The 16,353-nt window shown below is 37.0% G+C and overlaps 1 long non-coding RNA gene across 1 annotated transcript; it reads right to left on the reverse strand.

Moving 5' to 3' along the window:
* Positions 1–439: 439 nt before the first annotated feature.
* LOC145630661 (uncharacterized) lies at positions 440–1,444 on the reverse strand. Its single transcript, XR_014112161.1, has 2 exons — positions 1,183–1,444; positions 440–697 (listed from the first exon to the last, which is right to left on the reverse strand). It is a non-coding gene; the product is annotated as an uncharacterized LOC145630661 (long non-coding RNA).
* Positions 1,445–16,353: the final 14,909 nt, after the last annotated feature.

The raw sequence follows: 16,353 nt of genomic DNA on the forward strand, positions 1-16,353 counted from the left end.
AATGCGTATCATACTCACTTTCAACCTAAACCACTCGAGGAAAATTCAGCTTCATGTTTAATCCACACATCTTCTTTGCGAATAGTGGGTTCACTAGTAGAAAATATCAATTGGCCACCGGTTCAAAACCCCCCTATGCCACCGGTTTTGAACCGGTGGGCATTTGGGGGGTGGCAATAAACTGAAGCAAGGCCACCGGTTCAAAACCGGTGGCAAAAACTGTTATTGCCACCGGTTAACCGGTGGCAATACACACGTCCCGCTTTTTTTTTTTTTTTTGATATTAAATTAATGCCACCGGTTAACCGGTGGCAATAGTCCATGTAAAACTTTTTTTGTTTGTTTGTTTTGTTTTATTCACTTTAAATATAATAAAAGTGTTGATATTGAGTGCTCGTTTTTCTTAAAAAAAAAGCGAATAAATTAAATAATCAAACAATTGGAAACGCAACATCATAATTTTATTACTGAACAGTTTTCTAATCTACTAATTGCTCGATATAGATCACAATTACGGACATCAAAATTACAATATAAATCAATATAATCTAACAATTACAACATACAAATAAAAAAAATTTACAATATAAATCAAAAAATAAAAGTTACAACATTAAAATAAAAAAAAAACCCATACAACATCTATATCAATATTCCTGCATCTTGATTCTTCAATTTAAGATATAAATCATTATACCTGCATCAATTAAAACAAAAAAATAAATTGATTAATATAAATAAGCTGCGAAAAAAATAAAGAAAAAAAAAACCATAAACCCAGAAATCAAACAAAATTCCAGAAAAAAAAAAAACAAAAAAACCCAGAAATTATTAAAACTCAAAAAAAAAAACCCAGATATCATGCATGTACCCATAAACCTTCGAAAATCAATCACACCCAACAAAAAATTAAACCCAGAAATTTCAAACAATATCGAACCAATCAATTTTGAAATTAAACCAGAAATTTCGAAACTCAATTAAACGTATACAACTAAACAAAATCAATTAACCCCAGAAAATTCCAAAATCAATTAAACCCATCAATTTCGAACAATATTACAACAATCAAACCCAAAAAAAAAAGTCAAGGCATGTAAAATAAATAATTAAACCCAGAAACCCTAACCCCGAATAATTAAACCCAACTACATGCACTAAGCCACTAACCTCGAATTTTACCTGAAAATAACCTCGAATTTTACAAGTTGGGGTTGATTTCGGACTTGGTGGCGGTGGTGGTTAGTGGCGTTGGTGGTGGTGGGCAGAAGACAGAGGGAGGTCGGAGAGATCGAGAGGGGAAAGAAGAGGGATAGAGGGAGGTCGGAGAGATTGAGAGGGGAAAGAAGTCGACGGCGGCGGTGGTGGTGAGACGAGAGAGTAGGAAAGATAAGAAGAGGGACGACGGCGGTGTTGGTGAGATGAGAGAGCAGGAAAGAGGAGATGAGATTGGGGAGGAGATGAGATTTGGAGATGAGATGAGATCAGGAGAGAGAGGAGAGGAGAGGAGAGAGAGAATGAGGGAGGCTGAGTGATTTGAGAGTAGGGTTTGGGTTTTTATAAGGGGCGTTTTTTTTTTTAAAAGGAAAAGCCACCGGTTCAAACCGGTGAAAATAATGTTTTTTGCCACCGGTTTAGTTTGAACCGGTGGCAAAAACCTCCCCTCAAAATCCCGCCTATTTTTCCCCACATTTTCCCCACTAGTTTTTAAAAACCGGTGGCCTGGCCTTAGGGCGGTGCCAATCTTCTTTTTTCACCTAGTGGTTGCATTTGAACAATGTGGTCCTCAAACCCCCTTCCATATAACCAGAGAAAGAGTATTAATGAAGGTGGTCGACATTGGATACGATGCAAAATTCAATGAAATCTTAATGAGTGTGATAATATATAAATTTAATACCTCTCATATGGTTCCAGAATGCCGCTATTTCCCAAAACATATAAGTGAGCATGTTGTAGTTCTTTTTCATCCAAAAAGCGACGAACTCTACTAGTAGAAGCATGTCCATAATCAACCCTAAACAGTTCTGGAACACTATCATCCAAAGTGCTTTCAACATCATCATGCACATTACGACCTAAGTCACGTGTTTTGGTATCCACTCCTTGTTGGAAGTAGTTAGAGAAAAAGTACCCTATCTCTTCCGTTAGATATGCATTACTGTAGACACCCATTTGTGTCTCCCCAAAACCAAACCCAGTGATGAGTACCTTTCACGTCGAATCATAATCGAATGAAGTGAAAGTGTGGAAAGTTTAATGTTGCGGAAAGTTTTAATTTCTTTTCTCTTCTCTCTGTTTTTGAAAACTTATTTTAAGAAAACAGCCAATATAGTTTGGTTGGTCCATGATATGGGTCCAATAGTAGTGTAGTTGGATGGGGCTTGAAAAGATCTTTCCAAAGATATATTATAAGCCCAATTCCAATGAATATTGAGGAAGTTATGGCCAAGTTACTGAACTAGGCCTGGTTTGAGCCTTATATGCGACCCAATGATCTAGGGGAGGGCCTAATATAGATTTATCATTCCTAATGAAATTAGGAATGGTTTTAGTCTTCTAGATTCTTCTAGAAGGTTCTTTTCATTCCTAATTTAATTAGCATTGATAAATTGACTTTTGTTGACTTTTCAGAGTTTTAATTAAAATCAAAGAGCGTTTTTAAGGAAAGATGCGATTTTATCCTCCTGTACGGCAATTTTTATCTGATTTTAAGAAAACATGTGAATTTCTAGATTTGCGCCAAACGCCAGCTGTAGCGCCTGGCGCTACGCTTGGCGCTTGGCGCTAATGTTGGCGTCTGGCGCTAATAGCCAGCGTTGGCGCTAATCCAATTTTATCTGCGCCAGAACTCTGTTTTGATATTTTATCTTTTTGGCTGATTTTCTTTATAAATAACGTCGTAAAAACTCCGTTTTCATTCATCCACATTCATCATCAATCATCAGTTTTCATCTACAATCTACCATTTCTCTCTCTCTCTTTTCTAAACTAGCCTTCTCTCAAATACAAAATTCCGCATTCATTAGATCTAGACACACCTAGCCATATTCGAAGTTGCCTTCGCCCTACACGTGAAAGGTTTTAATTTTTGAGGGTTTGGTCCCGAATCTCTCTTTTAATTATTTAATTTAATTGTTTTGATTTTAATATTTTCCTTGAAGTTACTAACGCGTGTATTTTGTTATTAGAAAGAGATACGAGGCATCCAAGTAAGTGCTTTAATTGTTTACATTGTTATTATGATATAGAAATCATGTCTAGGTTGTTATTATGATTCCTAGTGTTATGTTAGGGCGTTTTGATCTTCCTAGTATCATGTTTAGGGTAACAACTATAATTTCTAATATGAAATACGACAATTGTGTTTCCTGCAATGCTTCCTATTCTTCCTAATATTTATGATTGTTAGTATCATGTTAGGGCTAAAGCTTTGATTTTTATTGTTTAGTGACATGCTAGGGTTTGTTATTAATCTTGTTAGTATCATGCCTAGGATCTTGCTATATATTATTATGCTTTAACATGATTATGATAAATATAATTATTATTATGATGATTATTATTATGTTGCTTGGTATATATTTATTGTTATTGCTTGATCCCGCCTTTTATGCATGTTTAAAGGGAATTAGTACTTGTAATCACGCTTATATAAGATAATTAATAATCTTGTTAGGGTTAATCTGATTATAATTCAAGTGATCGCCAATAATAGATTTATTTGTGCATTACATTCAACCAACATAGATAAACAGGTTTAGGGTTAAACCTATTGATTGCATGTTAGTCAAGAAGCGCACATGAATACGATCAGAATAAAGTAGAGGCCTATTATTAGGGCAGGTTTAATCTCTTTTAGGTTGGATTTGTACCTTCATCCCCGAACACTATTTGGTTCAAGACCTTATGGAGTTGACGATCTCTTGGATCGTTAAGGGTGTAACCTTCACCCTGTGAACGGTTTACAAGTTCCTTAAAAAACTTGTTGGCGACTCTTTTGCTCTATCTTCTTTCCCTTTGGACGCCACCGTACTTTAGTGTATGACCACAGTGGGGTTTAAGATAGGGGGTTAACGCTTGAAATATTCCCTACAGTTTTTGGCGTCGTTCTTCTTTCTTTTCCATTAATGAGGTACAAGCCACGAACACCTCTAAATCACGAATCCAAAGGTCAAAAAGGGTGTTCACTCCACTTGGTATGAGCTATGAAACAGCTTTCGAGAAGCTACACCACAAAGGACTAGTCATGCCCATAGGGCCCATCAAAGATCCAGTTCCAGAAGCCAGGCCACCCCAGTGGAATCCTAATAAGCACTGCAATATCACCAAGGAAAGGGTCACGACACCGAGGAGTGTTGGAAACTCAAAGAAGCTATCAAGATCTGATCGATAACAATGAAACTTCTGAGATTCTAGCCATCGAAGAAAACCAAACATCCTTTGATTCATCACTTCTTATCACACCTGTAGGAGAACCCATGATCGAGACAGCCTATATAAGCTCTCTCGATGAAGTGGCCATGATTGAGGATGATGAAAGTCTTTTCTTAGATAATACCAAGGAAGACTCGTCAAATCTGAAAGAGGACGTTCGAAAACTGCAAGATGTCATTGCCATGCTCTTGAATGTGGTAGAAGGATTAGCAAATCGGGTGATGGCCATCGAACAAAATTCTCGCCAAGGGTTTAATGAAGAACTCAATGCTCCTAAGCCACGGGCAAAACGGACCATTGAAGAATACACACCAATAGGAATGACTTATAATGAAGCTTTTGACTGCCTTCATGATCAAGGTCTTATTCACTCCATTGGTCCCAGTCAAGACCCTCCATCTAAAAAACGTTTTCCCAATTGGGATCCAAATTCCTATTGTTGATACCATAGAGGTCGCGGTCACACTACCGAAAAGTGTCTCGCCCTCAAGGATCGTGTTCAAGACTTCATTGATTCAAATCTCCTTTATGTTCCTCCGCGCGACAAGAAGGCCAAGATTAGTAACGATAGTAACAGTCGTTGTAAAGGGAAGAAGAACGACTATCCTTCTTCTTCCGAAAACATCTACTCTAGTAACAGTATTGGTACTTTCGACCATAATGAGATCTTAGCCATGGATAATCGAGGATTTAGAAAGCAACAAAAAAAGGATTTTACCCCTATTGGAATTAGCTACGATGATGCTTTCGATCGATTCCATGCCAAGGGACTCATTACTTGTTGAGTCACTTAAGGTTTTGAGTGATGACAAACAGCTGACTAGCTGGTTCTTGTTGGTTTTATATTATATCAACTGACATTTTGAACAGGAACAGCTATCCCAAGTACTTGAGGCAATATGAAGTTCTTTTGAATCAAAGCATTCAAGAAATCTGTATCAGAATGTTCTATCAAGGAAGGCCGTCAAGACTTGAAGATTATGAAGTCTCTCAGATTAGGATAGTTGATCTTTGTAGTCTTTATAATGTTAAGTGTGCATGGATGTTTGTACGTGAGCTATCTGTATCCCTTACTTAGAATATTTAGTGTTGTAGAGATCAGGAAAAGTTGACCTGATCTCTAGGACACTAACAGGTTGGGAAACAGCTGCTTCGTAGCTTGTTTCATGAACCTGGACATTAGTTCAGTAAATATTTTCTGGAATATATATTTCCTATCCTTAGAGAATATTTACTAAACTAATTGATTCAGTTTATGCAGAGTTGGAGATGAATTATTTCGCATATAACTTAGAATATATTATTCTACCCATTTATGGAAAGTAGAATAATATCTTAGAATATCTCTTATTTACAAAATAAAAGATATTCTATTTACCTAAGTTATGATCTGAAAAGATCACGAAAGAATTCATCTCCCAACCTTATAAAAGCATAAACTCGATCAGAATTTCGAGTGAGCTTTTCTGAAAAACTTCTCTATCTTTGAAAGCTCGAAATACACTCTAAGGGAAATAGTTAGTTCATCTCTTACAAACTATTTATGCACACAGTAAGGATTGTTTTGTAATTATCTCTTGTAAGCTTTGAGTAGGAAGCATTTAGAGGGAAACAAAGGGTTTGTATTGAATCACTAAGAGGTTAGTGATTGGGTAGCATTTACGAGTGTGAGTGCAAGTGCTTGTGAGTTCAAGTGCGAAGTGACACCTAGAGTTAGGTGTGGGGATCACGAGTGTGATCATTTGTAATTGCTTTTGTTTTTCAGAGTTGATTAATAAAAGTAATTAGGGTAGTGGAGGACGTAGGCTCAGAGTTGAGCTGAACCTCGTTAAATCTTTGTGTTGATTATTTATTGAATTTTCTGTTTCCGCTGCAGGACCAGTTCATCACCTGGTCCCCCTACATAAATAGAGAAGAAAATCCAATAATTCTTAACACTGCCCTGTACTCAATTCAACCCCCCCTTCTTGAGTACCAACTGCACTTTCATTACTCCTATTGGACCTCTTCAAGATCCCCCGCTTGAGAAGAGGTTGCCTAGTTGGAATCCAAATGTGCGCTGCAAGTACCATCAAGGTAGGGGTCATGCTACTGAGAGCTTTTGGAAGCTAAAGGAGGCTATCCAACATTTGATTGATAACAACAATCTTCCCATACCTCCAGTTAACAAGAAGAGCGAGTGATGATAAAGCAAAAAATACAAGACATAAGGCGAGCTTCAAACGATGAGATTTCATGACATCTTTTTTCTTTTTCTTTATTTATCCTTTCCCCAATAATTCTAGCATAGGCACTTTTCTTCTCCCTTAGATTAATTTTGTAGATTCTTTCCTTTTCCCTCTTTAATAAAAATGAGCATTTAATTTATTCTCTTACATATGATCATTTCATTATATTATTTAAAAAAAAAAAAAAAAAAAGATCCATGTCAAACTAAACACAAGGTATACCAATGATTTGAGGCACCCCTTGTAGCCACATCATATTGCCTTTCACCTTTCTAATTTACAATCTTTTTTCATAAACCACTTTGAGCCTCGTCTAATGATAGACCTTTCATTTTCCAACCCATATCTACCTAACCTTGGGATGGGACAGTGTGCAACTTATGCAATTCTAAAAAGCTTGAGTGATTTCAAAAGATCAAAATAAATAGAAAGCAATAGCAAAAAAAGAAAAAACAAAAAAAAATAAATAAAAGTGTACAAAAGGGTAAGTGTTCCAATGTCTTTGACATGAAAATGTCTTCGATATGAACACGTCTCAGATTGCGTCTCTTATCGAGTGCTCGGTGCCGTGCCTGAGAAACATGAATGCCAAGTGAGTGATAGACCGCATGATCGAGATTTCCCACACTTATAAAAATAAAATAAATGCTAAAGCACAAAAAAGAGCTAAAAAAGAGAAGAAACTCAAGCATAAAAATAAAATACAAAGATTCTAAAGCGAGATTGCACACCTTGGGGGCTTATCTAAGGTCTTGAGCCTGTATCCCTTTCTTCTATAACCTTTAGCCTAACCATGTTACAACCCTTAAAAAGACCTTTTTGAGGTATACACACACTTGTGCGAGGTTCGGCTAGAGCTACGTTCGGCCTGATTCCTAACGGATACGTTGGCAACCTCACATCGAGGTGCGGCCGTAATAAACATGCATTAGTATTCACATTCACACACCATGATCATATCAAGGGATTCCCTATGCTCATCCCTATCTACTTAAAGCTAGACTTGGGGGCTTGATCCTTACATCATTAGCTTACCTAGCCTAAGAGTCACCATCATTTGACTCTTCTAAGAATAAATATCTTTCCACACACTTAGCTCTTGCGGCCTAACTTTAGTGTCACTTTCACACACCGCACAGATACATGACCAAATATACTTTCCCTTTAGGAACCCTTTGTCATGAAATCTTAACACGACGCTGAAGCATGCCTTGTCATATCAACATCACTCATCAATCATAATTGTCATTGCATCACGAAGTATGAAGTGCTTAGCCTCCGTGCCTAAGTTGCCCAAATACTTTCATCATGGAGTCAACAGTTGAGATATCCTAGTATGGGTTAATCCTTGCACCTTGAGAGATAGTATCAAATGACATTTGACTAAGCTCATTCAACATGCACCTTCAAAAACTTCACTTTGGTTCCTTTTTGCGTCTTTCTTTTACGGGAGAAAGTCGGTACCCTCCACAAAAACGACGGAAAATTTTTTCTTTTTTGCATTTTTGAGTCACATTGAATCAACACTATGCACACACGGGTCATGAGTCACACGTGTCGTTTCACTTCGAGTTGAGTCAACCTCGAGTCAATCACTGCGAGTCAAGTTTATGCCTAGAGTCATGTCAAGTCAATGAGTCAAGCGACATTAAACCTTAGGTCAACCCTAAGATAATTAAAGAAATTGGTAAAGTTCTATAGTAAAAAATAAATACAGGTGCAGCAGAATAGGGAAGACCCTACCCCAGCGCCAGACGAAAACATCTAGCGTCTGGCAATAGCTTTTAGCGCCTGACGCTAGATCCTAGTGTCTGGCGACAGAGTCAATTCTTGGCGCCAGAGATATTTCCGCAGCGACAGAGCTCGAAGCCTCTCAGAAAGGTGATTTCGACCTCATACAACAATTTTGGGTTCCTTGGTACGCCAGTTAGCCCCTATAAGCAATTTGACATGATTAAGTAGTCGGTTTGATTACAGTCACAATAAGTTATCGACCAGACGAAAGATCGTCTCACTTAGCTTAAAGCGCCTAAGCGTTGGCTTATCACAAACATAATGGTTCACAAGCAGCAAGCCGCCGACGTATTGGCATACGGAAGCAAAGTTCAAGCGAGCTTTAGAGATCGGCAAGCGTTGGTCTTCAGAAATCTTCTTTAGAATATTATCACAACAAACATTCAAGTATCGAAGCTCTTTTGTTCAGAGACGCGTGGACATATTATTCAAGCTCTATTATTCAGAGACACGTGGACATTTCCGTAAAGCTCTTTTGTTCAGAGACGCGTGGACATTTCTTTCAAGCTCTTTTGTTCAGAGACGCGTGGACATATCATTTCAAGCTCTTTTGTTCAGAGACGCGTGGACATATCATCAAAGCTCTTTTTCTCCAGAGACGCGTGGGCATCCTATCTTCAAGCTCTTTTTTTCAGAGACGCGTGGACATATCATCGAAGCTCTTTGTTCAGAGACACGTGGACATTTCTTTCAAAGCTCTTTTGTTCAGAGACGCGTGGACATTTCTTTCAAGCTCTTTTTCTTGGAGACGCGTGGGCATTCTATTATCAAGATCTTTGTTCAGAGACGCGTGGACATATCATTCAGAAGCTAATATTTAAAAGAAGCTCTTTTGTTTAGAGGCGCGTGAACATCTCAAAAAGAAGCTCTTTGTTCAGAGACGAGTGAGCATCAAAACAGCAAGATGGCGTTCCCTAGATTGTGGAGAGTTGTCACAAACATCTGAAGGTGATTTCAAGCGAAGTTGTCTTCGATCATGTTCCCTTAGACGTGGAAGATGGTCATAAAGCAGAAGGGGATGATTTCAAGCGAAGTTATCTTCGATAGTATTCCCTTGGACGTGGAATATTATCAAAGCGGAAGAGGATCGTTTCAAGCGAAGCAATATTCCGTATTGGAAGCAGTTACAAGTGTAGCGGTTTTCAAGCGGGATGGCATTCTCTTGGAAGAAGGTCATCAAAACAACAGTAAAGCGGCAGCAAATTGGTTACCTTCAGAGACGTGTGCTCGACGGTGCAAGATACGCGTTTCTTAACTCTTTTATTTGTTTAAGTAACGCTAGATTGCTGGTATCGGCGTTGCAAGATGGTTTAGGATCGCAGAACGTTCTGAATCATTCTCCGTCCCTATCGATACTTTGACTTTTGTTTTCGAAACTTGCGTTTCTCCAAACTCAGTCAAAGTGGGGGCTTTTATAGACACCCATTTGTGTCTCCCCAAAACCAAACCCAGTGATGAGTACCTTTCACGTCGAATCATAATCGAATAAAGTGAAAGTGTGGAAAATTTAATGTTGCGGAAAGTTTTAATTTCTTTTCTCTTCTCTCTGTTTTTGAAAAACTTATTTTAAGAAAACAACCAATCTAATTTGGTTTGTCCTTGATATGGGTCCAAAAGTAGTGTAGTTGGATGGGGCTTGATAAGAGCTTTCCAACGATATATTATAAGCCCAATTCCAATGAATATTGAGGAAGTTATGGCCAAGTTACTGAACTGGGCCCGGTTTGAGCCTTATATGCTGCCCAATGATCTAGGGGAGGGCCTAATATAGATTTATCATTCCTAACGCAATTAGGAATGGTTTTAGTCTTCTAGATTCTTCTAGAAGGTTCTTTTCATTCCTAATTTAATTAGCATTGATAAATTGACTTTTGTTGACTTTTCAGAGTTTTAATTAAAATCAAAGAGCGTTTTTAAGGAAAGATACGATTTTATCCTCCTGTACGGCAATTTATATCTGATTTTAAGAAAACGTGTGAATTTCTAGATTTGCGCCAAACGCCAGCTGTAGCGCCTGGCACTACGCTTGGCGCTTGGCGCTAATGTTGGCGTCTGGCGCCAATAGCCAGCATTGGCGCTAATCCAATTTTATCTGCGCCAGAACTCTGTTTTGATATTTTATCTTTTTGGCTAATTTTCTTTATAAATAACGTCGTAAAAACTCCGTTTTCATTCATCCACATTCATCATCAATCATCAGTTTTCATCTACAATCTACCATTTCTCTCTCTCTCTTTTCTAAACTAGCCTTCTCTCAAATACAAAATTCCGCATTCATTAGATCTAGACACACCTAGCCATATTCGAAGTTGCCTTCGCCCTACACGTGAAAGGTTTTAATTTTTGAGGGTTTGGTCCCGAATCTCTCTTTTATTTATTTAATTTAATTGTTTTGATTTTAATATTTTCCTTGAAGTTACTAACGCGTGTATTTTGTTATTAGAAAGAGATACGAGGCATCCAAGTAAGTGCTTTAATTGTTTACATTGTTATTATGATATAGAAATCATGTCTAGGTTGTTATTATGATTCCTAGTGTTATGTTAGGGCGTTTTGATCTTCCTAGTATCATGTTTAGGGTAACAACTATAATTTCTAATATGAAATACGACAATTGTGTTTCCTGCAATGCTTCCTATTCTTCCTAATATTTATGATTGTTAGTATCATGTTAGGGCTAAAGCTTTGATTTTTATTGTTTAGTGACATGCTAGGGTTTGTTATTAATCTTGTTAGTATCATGCCTAGGATCTTGCTATATATTATTATGCTTTAACATGATTATGATAAATATAATTATTATTATGATGATTATTATTATGTTGCTTGGTATATATTTATTGTTATTGCTTGATCCCGCCTTTTATGCATGTTTAAAGGGAATTAGTACTTGTAATCACGCTTATATAAGATAATTAATAATCTTGTTAGGGTTAATCTGATTATAATTCAAGTGATCGCCAATAATAGATTTATTTGTGCATTACATTCAACCAACATAGATAAACAGGTTTAGGGTTAAACCTATTGATTGCATGTTAGTCAAGAAGCGCATATGAATACGATCAGAATAAAGTAGAGGCCTATTATTAGGGTAGGTTTAATCTCTTTTAGGTTGGATTTGTACCTTCATCCCCGAACCCTATTTGGTTCAAGACCTTATGGAGTTGACGATCTCTTGGATCGTTAAATGGTGTAACCTTCACCCTGTGAACGGTTTACAAGTTCCTTAAAAAACTTGTTAGCGACTCTTTTGCTCTATCTTCTTTCCCTTTGGACGCCACTGTACTTTAGTGTATGACCACAGTGGGGTTCAAGATAGGGGGTTAACGCTTGAAATATTCCCTACAATTACAGATAGAACCTTCCACACGAGCCTTATTGCCAATTTTACGTTTCAAATGATTAAGGAACCTATAATAAAAAAATATTGAATAAGTTATATGTTATGCAAACAATTATAGGTGTATAAACGAAAATGGCAGCTATGAGTTTGTAGGAGCTAAAACCTTTCAAACGGATACATCCAACGATATTGGACAGGACCACATAACCTAGCTTCATTAGGCAAGTGAACTGGTAAGTGTTCCATAGAGTTGAAGAACGCTGGTGGAAATATCTTCTCGAGATTACAAAAAATTTCTGCAATATTGTGTTCCAATATTTCCATATCACTCAATTTGATGGTGGAACAACAAAGATCATGGAAGAAAAGACTAATCTCAGTAATAGCTTTCCAAACATGGACCGGGAGCAATTCCTTCAAATCAACTGGCAACAATCTCTCCATGAAGACATGACAGTCGTGGCTCTTTAAACCATGAAGCTTACATGACTGTAAATCTACACATCTACTCAAATTAGAAGCAGAACCATCGGGAAATTTCAAGTTCCTTACCCACTCGCATAACACTTTCTTTTGAGCCTTGTCGAGTGAGAATGGAGCTTTCGGCAAAGTGTCTTTCCCTCTCGCATCCTCCGTCACATGTAGTTGTGGTCGTTTGCAATATTTGGCAATGTCATTTCTAGATGCAACTGTGTCTGAAGTATGTTTTTTCACATCCATCACTGTGTGAATTAGTTGGTCAAAGAAATTCTTTTCAATATGCATTACATCGAGGTTGTGGCGGAGGAGAAGAGTCTTCCAGTACGGTAGCTCCCAAAGAATGCTTTGTTTAAACCACCCTAGTTTCTACTTTTTCAAGCTTGTGAGTGCTTCTGGTCCATCTGTTGCCTTAGCAAAGTGTTGAAATTGTTGCCATAGCTCGTCGCCGGACATTATGTGAGGTGGTGTCCCCTTTTCAATCTTATTCTTACAAAAAGCAATTTTGTTGTTTCGAAAAGGATGTGCGAGAGGAAGAAATTGGCGGTGACAATTAAACCAAGACATTTTACCACCATGTTCAAGCCAAAAAGTTTTTGATTTGTCCAAGTAATATGGACATGATTTTTTACCAGCTGTTGCCCAACCAGAAAGCATACCATAGGCTGGGAAATCACTTATAGTCCACTAGATTGCTGCACGCAAATTGAAGTTTTTTCTTTGCGAGATGTCGTAATTTGTTGCACCAACATCCCACAGTTGTTTCAATTCTTCAATTAACGGTTTCATATACACATCCAAGTTCCCCTTCGGATTTTTAGGACCAGGAACGAGCAAAGAAAGGAACATAAATGGTTTTTTCATGCACATCGATATAGGCAAGTTATAAGGGGTCAGAATGACTGGCCAACATGAATATATACTGACCCCCAAACTTTCCATTAGGAGCAAACCCATCGGTACACATACCAAGTCTCACATTTCTAGGTTCAGATGCAAAATCGGGGAAGGATCTATCCAAGTGCTTCCAAGCTTCACTATCACTAGGATGCGCCATTGTGCCTTGGACTCTTGGATTTTTGGAATGCCAGGTCATTTCCTCCGCAACGTTCTTTTTTGCAAACAACCGTTGTAGCCTTGGAGTGATTGGAAAATAAATGAGTTCTTTTATTGGAACCAATGACCCTTTTGAAGTCCTCTTGTATCTATCCCTTTTGCACACTCTACACTTATCCAACTCAGCATCAGCTTTCCAAAATAACATACAACCCTTTGGGCATGCATGGATCTTCTTGTGCGGAAGCTCAAGTCCATTAAGAATCTTCTTTGTATCATAGAATGTTTTCCCCATCTTGTTATTGTTGGGAATCGCTTCGTTCAGTAATGAAGCAAACCCATCAACGCACCTATGGGGAAAATTGTATTCCGACTTCAAAGATACAATTCGAGATGCCATTTCTAGCACAGACATGGAGCTACCTTCGTACAGTGGTTGCTCGGCAGCCTTTAAAAGCTCTTGAAATGCTTTTGCTTGAGCATTTGGCTCTTAATCTGAACCACTAGTAGTATCGTCACCCGCTAGTTCATGATTACTCCCAAGAGCATCGAGAACCATTTCACGGTAAGTATTTGGTTGCTCTACACTTGATGTAGGGAACCCTTCACCATGAGAAACCCACTCATAGTAATCAGGTATAAACCCTTTTTTGTACAAATGGAGATTTACTGTGTTGGCATCATGAAGACGTCTATTCTTACATAACAGACAAGGGCATCTTACTTCATCTATGTCCGGGCTCTCAGGATGAGCTTCACAAAACCGTATGAATTGTTCAACACCTTCCACAAAACTCTTGCCTAAGTCTACGGGCATTACCGCCATCGTATGTATCTATCGTACATCCACCAACGATCTTTCCTTTTCATGGTGACAAGTTCTACAACACTATGAAAAACAAATCACATTAATCATTCACACTGAACTTGTATTCATTATGATAATGGCATACGATACAATTAGAATCGAAATGATATCCAAAGGTCCTTATCATGACTTGAACAGGAAAGCTGATTTCACATTCTTTATTAAGAGATTTAAACATATGTTATGTCACATGCTTCTAACTTGATAAATATTTATAATTTTTACAACATGTTTTCTAAAATACTTATTATATATAATTTACAATATTGATTAAATTATTTATAACTTACACTAATAAATTATATTTATCCAATTTCAAAGTAAATTGATGTAACATTAATAAAATCAAAGAAGCAATATGATTTGTATAGTTAACAAAGATGGGAGTTTGATAACAAAAATCAAAATATAAAAATATTAAAAAAAAAAAAAAAAAAAACCACATGTAACCCTTCATGAAAAAACAAAATAATTTACAAAATACATTTTAGAACCATAAGACAAATTAATGTTCAAAAGGTTATCATAACCCCTTAAACATATATATTTTTAATAAAGCCATTGTAATTCAATAAGAATCATTTTTTTTTTAAAACGAAAACTAAAATTATCCAACACATGTCATACCATCCAATAGTCCTACATTGGACATGAAGCAAAATAAATTTCAATTCCAATCAAAACACATCCAAGTTCAAGCCTACGCACAATAAAGCGTAAAAAATCCAACAATGAACCAAGCTATCAATAGCAAACCTCTTGCTAATACTAAACTGACCATTTAAGAATCACTAGGAAAATCCACTTAAACAAGTAGCACATTCACAAAGTAAATCAATGATAATAAACTGAAATCAAAATACATCTAATAAGGATTTTTTTTTTTTAAAAAAAAAATATAGATCACAACTCCATAAACAACTAACATAAATATGAATCATATTGCACAAGTAAAAGAAGTAGTTAAATAAGAGGGAAGAAAATACACACTGGAGGAGTTGACCGGAAAAGCAGAGGCGGCGACGAAGGTGGTCCTGGTATATGGTGGTGTTACACTTTTAGGCAGGATATTTATAAATAAACTTTCAAATTAAAAAAATAACTACACACGACTTACCTGGTGGCGGCGACGGAAAAAAAACAGAAAAAGGAGGAGGGACGGGCACAAGAGGAATCCGACGACGGTGGAGATGCAAAGGGGGTTAATTTGCGACCCACAATTAGCTATTTCAGACAAAATAACGAAACAGAACAAAAAACTAGAAAAACTCAAAAATATGAAAGACCAAATACTCAACCAGCTATAAAAGTTCAAGTTCTAGCAAGATTTGTAAAGCTCAATATAAAATTAAATATAGTCATTTCTTTAGTAGGTTACTAAGACACGAAACACTATTAAATGCTTATTTAATCGATTCAAGACAGAAAAATTTCATTACATCCAAAATTAATCTAAAAAATGATGTAAACTTCACTGAGATTAACATATAGATGATGCCCCAAGGTCCCATGCTTCTATAATAGATGTCCAGTTAATACTGTTCCTCTCTGCAATATACTCTCACTCAGATTTCTAGTACTACTAATCCCAAGTACAAAACACCCCAATGGGCCAACAACTGTCAAAAAGAAAGATGAAAATTTCAGTCTAGTAAAATGGGTGATATAAATCATAATTTACACAAGGTCACAAATTCACTTGAGCAAACTCTAAAAAGAATTATTTTAACAAGGAAAGCATATGTAAACTAAGAAAGGTACAAGGAAGTATTTGCAATCGACGAGCAAAGACAACCTGTTAGCTGTCTTTGAGCTTTAATTTCAGGGTTCAGTGGTTCACTTGACATTAGTTTGAGCATAAATATTGCACAAGTAACCAAGAAGAGACTGGGAAGTGGGGTTGTCTTGCTGCTAACTTCTCTGAATGGAATGATAAATTGCTAATGTCAAGGCTAACTGTATGTAGCTCTTATTAACAGGCAATGGGATCCAATAATCGATTAAAAACCAATAATTGAGAGCTTACTGAAATCTAAATTCACTTCATGAATGAACGATTGTGCTTAAAGGTGACTTATTCTGGCTACACTTGTAGTAATAGAGTGGAAGGAAGCTGGATGCAAATATTTTGGTGGTTGTATGTTTAT

Source organism: Chenopodium album, chromosome 5, assembly GCF_948465745.1.
Source record: "Chenopodium album chromosome 5, dcCheAlbu1.1, whole genome shotgun sequence".
NCBI classification, from domain to species: domain Eukaryota; kingdom Viridiplantae; phylum Streptophyta; class Magnoliopsida; order Caryophyllales; family Amaranthaceae; genus Chenopodium; species Chenopodium album.